The following is a 9,123-nucleotide window of genomic DNA, read 5'->3' on the forward strand; positions in this document are numbered from 1 at the left end:
GCTCCCTTCCACTCTGAGATTTGAATCCCTGCTAGCATCTTTCTACAGAAACAACGCAGCATTTTGTAAGTTCTTCCCATAGTACAAGAATACATGAACGTAAGAAAGCTCTGAGGCTTTCTGCTGTGAAGTACAAGCTGAACATATATCAGTGTGTCTTCTATTATTTTTGCTCAGTGAAGAAAAAAATCCCTCATATTCTGTAGCTTTAAATCTTGATCTGATAAAATTTAAAGGTGGGTAAGACATTTTTGTGTTACGCTGTGCTGTGGTTGGTTCATTCCCTCTGACTGCACCGTGAAAGATCCATAATTCTCACTAATCTTCACTCAATGAGATTTCACCATAGAAATTCTAAGTAGGTTTAGGTAGGATGTCAGATTTTGGATTAAAGATAATACATCTTAAAATAGCAAAGCGGAAATACAAAAGCAAATCTACAAAAGCCAATAAGGTGCAAAGCATTCAATGAAATAAGATCTAATGGCAGAAGTGTACTATGATAGAGTTAAAGTAATCTTTGATGTATTTTTTTTTCATCACCTGTTAGGTTTTGTGTATAAATTCAAGAAGTTACAGCTCCTGGAAACAGATTTTGATTTGCTAGATTTCTATCTGCATGTGAGAGCTTTAGTCACAAATATATTTAGATTGGGAGCAGACCAATCCAGATTTATTTTACAACACACACAATACTAGGAGTCCCATACAAGCTTGTGTGTGAATTTCTGACAGATGTATCTGTATAAAAACAAGCAGGCAGAATGTTTTTGGCCATTTTTTCAAATGTCAGAATATGCTTAAAAATGCAATTGAATTCACATTGATTGCATTACTCCACCCCATTTTTCATTATCTATTTTATTTTAAAAGAATTCCAAAATTAATCTATTTAGACTAAAAAAGTGGAAGTATCTTTTTGTGTCAGCACGCATAGTTAATGTGAAAGAAACTAATGACATATGACAAAATGCATAAACATTGCTTGTCAAGCAGTCCTATCCTAGAAGTAAATTCATAAACAAAAAGCAGTGTTTCAATAACACTGAACTCTGTGAGAAAAAGAAACACAAGCTAGGAAATAGCACTTAACTAGATTGCCTTAAATTCCTGGTTGGTTGATTTTGACTTTTTCAATTCATTGAACAGAGGACTGTTTGGGTTTGGGTTTTTTTTTTCCATTTCTTCCACTGTTTTTCTACTTAGGTATCAGCCTTACTTCCCAGGAGTGTATGTCTTGCTCCAGAATATGTTGCACTTGTACTCTGAGTATAAACCACAGTTGAGTGCTGCGGAACCACATTAAGAAGGAAGCCCCAGTACTTTCTCATCTCTTACGCACTTTTTTTTCACTTGCCTTTTTACCTTTCCAAATTAATAGTGAGTATGGTAAGCATAGCAACTTTAACTCCTAGTTTTCCTATTTTTTCTTCATTAGACCAGATTAATTTTCCCCAGTTATGAGAGTGCAGTGAGGTAAGTTGTACCTTTTCCAAAGAAACATTTTTAAAAATGAAAAGTAACCTTTCTGTAAGAAATGCTCTGTAACATTCCATAAGTAAATGGAAGAGCTGCTCTCACATGCAAGCGGTTTGAGGATATTTTCATTGAAAATGTTCAAAGACTAGCCAACAATTCAAGTTAGTTTGGGACATTTCTTCCATGTAGATCATCTAGGATTCCAGAATGTGAGTGGATTTTTTGAGAAGTTGTAGAGAAGTCCTAGCATACAACAAGAATGAGCAAACTAATTTGTAAGGAAGAACATGAATTTTCATTTATCCAGATCATAGATCAGAAGAGTGCCTTCAAAATTATGCTTCAGTTCTTTAAAAATTCTGTTTGGACTATTTGAATTGTTTCTAGGAGTAATTTCTTCAGCCTTGGTCAAGCTTGCCCTGAGCAAGGTTGTTTTCACACTATAGCACCGTACTAAGAACATTTCAACCCAAATGGTCATTACTATTCCATTGAGAAGATGCTGCTCCTTCTACCAGAAATCATGTTACCAATATTTTGCCTATTGTCATCATGCTTGGAGAGTAATTTAAATCTAGCATATCCTTAGGCAACTGTTTGCTGCTTCCCTAAAGCATACCATGTCTCCTATTGGAAACTGTCATCTGACCACACTTCAGTTCAAAGATCTTTGCTGTCTGCATCTTTATGCTATGGATGATTATTATTATGATGTAGAAGCTTATTCTTCCAAAGACCCAGCCTGTCTTTTGGTGCTCAAGGTTTCCTGTTGCTATCAAGACGGTTAGATCTCTTTGCAATGAGTTCTTACAAAATCACTCACCTTGAAAACACATTTTTCTTTTCAAATGCTCTCACATTTAACTTCACAACTCATGTTTTCCATGATTTTTGGATTTGTCCCATTTTGAATTTTGCTTCTATAGCTAGGTTAAAGCAGTACTGCAAGCAGAGTGTTTCAAAGATGCCTGTAAAAGTTAACGTTGGCATTCATGTTCATACAGGTTTCTTTGAGTAACGATTTTCAGCTCTAGGCACTCTTCAAAATGCTTAAAATATTCAAGAAAAAAGAATGAAAACTGAGAAGATGCAGAACAAATTGAGCAAAGTGCTGCTGGAATAACAGTCATAAAAAATAACCACAAACTCCGATATCAGCAGACTTTCCAGTAAGAGCACTATGGTCTTCCCCTGGCTGCTCTGACCATGCATCCTCCCACTTCTATTAATGGAAAAGAAATGTGCATTCTCTGTACTCTTCCAATCTTCTTTTTGTGCAAAATAAGGAGGGAAGTTGATGTCTTTTTGGCCTGGCAAATATTATTTGTGGGCACTTGGTGCTGTGAGTATTTGCCCTTGGTTCAGAACACCTGAGTCAGTCCATGTGGACCACTGAGCAGTCATCAGTTACAGCAACCGTGAATCATAACCCATGTGTACTGCAATTCACTCAAACACAAAAAAGGAAAGGCTCAGCAACCCATTACACCTCCCCCTAAGGCATTACTTGTATTGCCAACTCCGCAACTTATGAGTCACTCCTCCCCCAAATCTTAATATTTGCTTAAAAAAAAGATATTAAAGGATAGAAAATAGTTTTTAAAACTTATTTTATATTGTGTTCCAACACCGTAATGCTGAGAAAACAAGTTTTATTGAACTGGGGTAATGGGAAATGTTACATAACCCCCTAACGCATGGTAGTACTTGCTTTAAAACTTTGCCTTGTAAAGAAGGAGGTGTGTGGATTTGGCAGAAACACATTAGATCAAGTATTCTACTTTTGTTTTTTAACACTCTCAAATTAGAAGTCTGTTAATTTTGGTTCCTTGTATTCTTATTTGGTTGTGAACTATGGCAAGCATTTGACACTGCCAGTGAAATCTAGGGGAAAGGTGCTTTCAACAAGCAGTGCCAATGTATGTATGTGGTACTTTATAAAAGCCAAATAACTTGAAAAGCCAAGTTCTTCATCTCTCAGTTTGGGCTTCCAGAATAGAGGGGCTACTTGTGCCAGATTCTTACTGTGAGATGTGGGTAGTATCTCTCCTTAGTTCACAGAATTTCCATTAAGATCAATTAGTGGATCTCTGAGAAGCATTCAAGGACTACAATGGTAAGAACTGCCACAGGAAAACCTTGTAATTCAGGTGCCGGTGGGTAGTTTGAGACACATCCAGTAAGTAAAACATGGGGCTGCACCTTGTTCATAGGGGAGAATACAAAATAGAGTAGCTGGTAATATTGGCATTGTTTTGTTCCATTCACTTACTGAAGCTGTGACCCAGCACGAAACACGGCATCCAGGCTTGTGAGGGAGAACTGTATCATGCAAGGGCCGTATAGTAGAAATGCTGCTGCACAGTAGATTTTACTCCTCTTTTTTTTTTTTTTTCTTGATTCTATACTCCTTAATCCTGTGTGAACAAGATTAACAGTTGTTTTAAAACACGTATGCATATCTGTGTGTGTGTGTGAGGGCACGTGCTTGTGTATGTCATTTTTTGTAGGATGGGGGAGTTTAAAAGCAAATTGTATCTACAGAGATATTATCTTGTAGCAGTCTAGTAACATCCAAATGAGTCATTAGAAGGATTGGAATATTCTGAGCTGCCCCATAGTGCCCAGCTACTTGGGCCAACTGATGGCAATAAGCAGATAATTGCCTATTTAAAGCACATCTATAGAGAAACAACACAGAGTTGTTGGTGATTCCCTCTTTTCTCTTGACAACATCCTGGCTTCTAAGCACTGCCTTTTATTCTGCCTGCTCCCATTTGCTTCCCCAGCCAAGAAGTCCAATTTCTTTTGGAAAATAGTTTTAGCTTGCCTGCTCAGACTGAGAGCCTGCTCCCATCTTCTGCACCCAACCTGCTTCCTTCACCCTTCTTTTTATTCTATTTTGGTCTGATATCATTAATTCTTCCATGCTGAAACCAAACAACTTCCACTAGACTGTCTGGATGCAAGCAGGAGAAGTAAGAAAAGCCAAAAATGCTTGCTTTGTGGTACCTGGATCGGTTCTTCTGATTGAGCCTAGTTCAGCCATTACAGGGTTGAATTATACAGTTCCAGTGCAGAACATGTGGTAGGCTTATGTACCGTCTCATCAACCTGGACAGCTCTGAGGAAACAGCACGTTTAGTGAAAGTGGTGGGATATTTGGGAATTTTTCCTATTGAACTTCAGCAAGGGCCTAGCAAATATACACAAAGCTTTCAAATGCTTAAAGCCTGGCTGGAGTGAGGCAGCAAAATTTACTTCCTTAACAGGTTACCTTCCATCCTAATCTCTACCCAAACACGACGGTGCAGGAGCTTCTCAAAGAAAAGGTTTCTGTAATTTGCCAGCATGGACCCAACAATCGATGCTTGGGTAGGCTTGTTCTTGGAAAGGTCTAAGCTGTTTGGCTGCAGATTTTCAAATAAGTTATCCCTGAGGCACACACCTGGTGAGGGAAATTTTCAGCCAAACAGTTTAGGTTTAGCAAAGTCTTTAAGCAACTGAAAATGCAGTCTTGTAACAGGAGGTATGTGGCAATCATAACGGTTGGCAGTTGTGCTAGCTAGCCCCACCTATCATATTTTTGGATCATTTAATAATGTAGTGAAGATTTTTTAAGGGAGTATTTTTTCCATTAGAATTTAATAAGAGAAGACTGTGCAGCTTCCCTATACTCCTTTCAACTACAAAGCACAGAAATCATTTTAAGCCAGCATGTTCGGTTTGGAATCACTAGCCAGTTCCCATATAAGCTTCATAATACTGAGAAGTCTGTAATTGAACATATATGTATGAAATGAGAAAAAACTTACTAAAATTGTTACTGACTTTTCCAGTTTTAACACCCTCAGTATACCTTTAATTCTTTTAAAAACACATTTTTACATGGTCTGAAAATTACTTTAGAAATAAGAAATTAAAGTCTTACTGATGTTTTATCCATGCGTCTTTAACTATTTAGTTAATATTAGCTGCAACAGTATCATGCTACTTTAAACAGGAGAAAACTAGTAAATATACATGGACACTGAGAGCAGAGAACATTTTGGTATATGAAGCGTTTCACTTGCTGTAACAAAATATTTGGTATTTACTCTTGTGACTACATTGAGCAAACTTCCTAAGAAAGAATTGCAAGCTTTTTGTTCATTTCAGACCAAGTATTTATCAACATTTTTATAGCTAAAAGATTATGTCCTCCAAAGAATTCTGTAGCCTCTAAAACCAAATACCTATCTCAATAGTTTGGCCCTGCCTTCCTAAGTCTAAATCTAAAGGCTAGGATTTTCTCAGCATGCATTGTGTTTGATTGTTTACTTTTGGATGCCAACTCAAATGCAAAACATTTGGGTATAGCAAGTTGCTCTTCATATTGCACAGCAGAATATACTTTATTCTGATCTGCAAACGGGAAGAAAATGTTCTTGGTAGTGGTAGTTACAGATTTTGGTAAGCTGCTCAGTGTGGCTTCAGGTATTACAAGGATAAACAGATTACACCCAGTAACAACTTTCACAGAATGTTGTTAGCAGGAAGAAAACATAAAAATTTGCCATCCCTGATCAGACCACTGGTATCTCACCTCTCTCCTATTGTTGGAGCAGTTACCAAATGCATTAGAAGTAGTTCAGGTCTTCACTAGGCATGCATTTATGAATATGTAGAAGGGGAAAATTTCTTTCTAATACCAATCATCTGTGGATTAGGGTCCTAAACTGGGGCCTTATAGGTGCATTTGTTTCACTTTGTAGCCTCTCCCTTTCATCTTTGTTAGAATGTTAATTTATATGCTGAATAATATCAATGGGATTACAGCTTCTCAGGACAAACTTGGTACTGAGTTGCAAACTGACCATACGAAGAAGATGAAGCGTAACTAGCTCCATCCAATACTTCATTCCATCCAATCATGCCTGGATAAACTCAGGTTGTTTGAATCATAGAATCATACACTATCAGGTTGGAAGGGACCTCAAGGATCATCTGGTCCAACCCTTCTAAGCAAAGCATGGCCTAGACTAGATGCCCCAGCACCCTGTCCAGCCAAAGCCTAGAATGTACAGTGTTGGGGAATCCATCACTTCCCTGGAGAGATTATTCCAGTGGAATAATTGGAGCCACCTGGCAAGTAATAGCCACGATTTATATTCTGCAAAGGCTCTTAGTAAGTCATATAAATACGTCCTTGGCTTAACAAAAGAAGATGGCTTCAGTTTGGCGCACAGTTCATCTATTTTGCAAACCCTCCAGCCAAATTAAGTACTTGTCTGCTGTGCAGGACTAAACATTAACCAAGGAAATTAAAGGTTAAATGGGGATAAACCACTAAACAGTTACAGGTGAGATTCTGGAATAACTGGACATCAGAGTATGGAGAGATTGCAAAAATCAAACAGTTAAGATGCCAAGCATGGGGCAGTGAATAAGAGGCAAGGGCAGGCGCAGGGGTGGCAGCAGGAAGGTCAGAAATACAGCCTGCCTCTTCGAGGAATAAAAATAATACAAAATAATAAAAAATTAATAAAAATCTGGCATCTGTTACACTTAGATCTGAAAACCAAGTGCTTGGGGAAACAGAATAATCTGAAGTTTAAGCTCGCTGATAAATTATCATTAAATATTTTGATTACTGTATACAGCATCCTTATTACTCATCCTCATTTATGTCTGAGGATCTGGGATCCTGCATACAAGCTAATCACAGCGTTTCGCCGTGAAGTATTTCCTTAGTTCGGAGCGCTCCAATGAGTTTAAATTACACATTTTACTGGATTTTAATTGCAGCATTTCTTTGTAGAAGTAACTTTGTAAATATTCCTTTAACCTCACTGAAATAAAATACGCCCATTTACAACCGCGCTAAAATTCATAAACCATTTTTTAATTGTATTTCTCCCCCTTTTCTCCCCGATGAAAAGCCTAATGACAAGTGGATCTGCGGCGAATTCTCCTCATTAGTTCAAGGCTATTCAGAGCCTCACGTGGTCGCTCAACCACACAAAAATAGCGGAATTAATATTCCCCGCAAGTTCCCAGGCCGCGGCCGAGGCGGGGGTAGGGTGTTGAGGGCGGCCTGCGCGCCCCTCACCGTGCCGCCCGGGCGGGAAGGAGTTAACGCGGGCGGGCCTTGCCTCCTGCGCCTTGTGGGGTTATTTTTCCTCTCTCTCCCCCCCCCCTCCTCCCCCCCTTTAATTAATCATCCGCCGCTTCGCGATTTAAATATGGAGATGGCGAACCGTTCGCAATTATTAATGAGCCCCGCGGCCGTCCCGCGGCGTTCACAGACGGGCCGCGTCCAGCCCGCGGAACGCAGCGCGGCGCCTCCCTTCTGATGTGCGTGAAGCCCGAGCGCACAAAGGCTCCTCCTCGGCCGTGCGCGGGCTCAAATACATAAATAAAGGCTTTTGTTCGCCCGGCTCCGCGCACATGCCTGTTTTGGCTAAAGCTCGCCGCGTTATTTGTACTTCACGGTGCCTAGAGAGAATGAAGCTGGGGGGGAGAGGAGGAGGAAAAAGGAGAGAAGGCTGCGGGGTGAGGGGCGAAGCCGGTGCTACCTGCTGCCGCGCGGGCGCTCCTCAGCCGTCGGACCCGGTCGCTGACAGGCTGAGATGGGGGGGGGGAAGGACGACGACACAAGGGAAAATAAATAAGAAATAACAGGGCACCACCACCTCACGAGATACAAACGCCACCGCTGAACAATAAACTTTGCCCTCGCCTGACACCGGCCTGGCGACCGGCGGCTTGGCAAGCCGCCAGTTCCTTCTTCACCCGATAAGACTGGGCAGGAGGAGGCGGCGTGGACACAACATGGCCGATGTTTAGTCTCCGCTCCCCGGCCCGTGGCGGGATGGAGCGGGGAGGAGCGGCTCCCCTCGCCTCTCCTCTCCTCCGTAGTACCGGCTCTTAGCCGGAGGGGATGGCTCGGAGGATTCAAGCGGCAGCATCCCCCTCTATTTGTTTTTTTTCATAACCCCCTCTTTTCATCTTTTTCTGCCGGTATGTCAACTGTCCATGCAATGCAGTGTACGGCTAGGTAACAACCAGTAACGGGCAACTAGTTTAATTAGCCTGGGTTTGTTTGGCTTTATATATTATTTTAGAGCCTTTATAAATGAGGAGCAGACCAAGGTGGGAGGAGGAAGCGAGGAGCGGAAGGGACAGGGAATGGGGATGGATGGTGAGGGATAACAAAAGAGTCAGGTGCAGTGCTGTGCGTGCCTCCTTACGGCTGCTTGTCGATCCGATTTATCGTCTTAAACGCTCCCGTAGCAATTAAAATAAGAAATTGGGAAAGCTGTGGAAGCCGAAGGCAGCTCTGTGACGGGAGCGACAGGCTCTGAGAGAAGCGTGTGCATGGTGTCAAGAGGAGACCGTGCCTGTAGTGATGGAGAAGAGCGTACCCTCCAGTGCTGTGGGACAGCAGCACCTAAAGATACGCCTGACTTTGGTTTTTCCCGCTCCAAAATAGTCCGCAGCTTCACTGGGTGAAGGTAAAATCCCTGTAACGCGTTTTTGCAAGTTTGCCTTGTTAGGTAAGAGTGTGACTTTGATGTCTTGATGGAGTTGCAAAGTGAAACAAACCGGGGCAAAGGCAGGGATTTCAGCTACGGTGAGGGGGGAATGAAGGGGGGGGTGGGG

The 9,123-nt window shown here is 41.3% G+C and overlaps 1 long non-coding RNA gene across 1 annotated transcript; it reads right to left on the reverse strand.

Moving 5' to 3' along the window:
- Nucleotides 1-1,262: 1,262 nt before the first annotated feature.
- LOC133281180 (uncharacterized) lies at nt 1,263-8,091 on the reverse strand. Its single transcript, XR_009747413.1, has 3 exons — nt 8,037-8,091; nt 2,303-2,447; nt 1,263-1,722 (listed from the first exon to the last, which is right to left on the reverse strand). It is a non-coding gene; the product is annotated as an uncharacterized LOC133281180 (long non-coding RNA).
- Between the last annotated feature and the right edge of the window lie 1,032 nt (nt 8,092-9,123).

The sequence above is a fragment of the Pezoporus flaviventris genome, unplaced genomic scaffold (genome assembly GCF_033815535.1).
Source record: "Pezoporus flaviventris isolate CSIRO_AGI_PZ_B2104156 unplaced genomic scaffold, CSIRO_AGI_Pfla_v1 ptg000096l, whole genome shotgun sequence".
Lineage (NCBI taxonomy): Eukaryota > Metazoa > Chordata > Aves > Psittaciformes > Psittacidae > Pezoporus > Pezoporus flaviventris.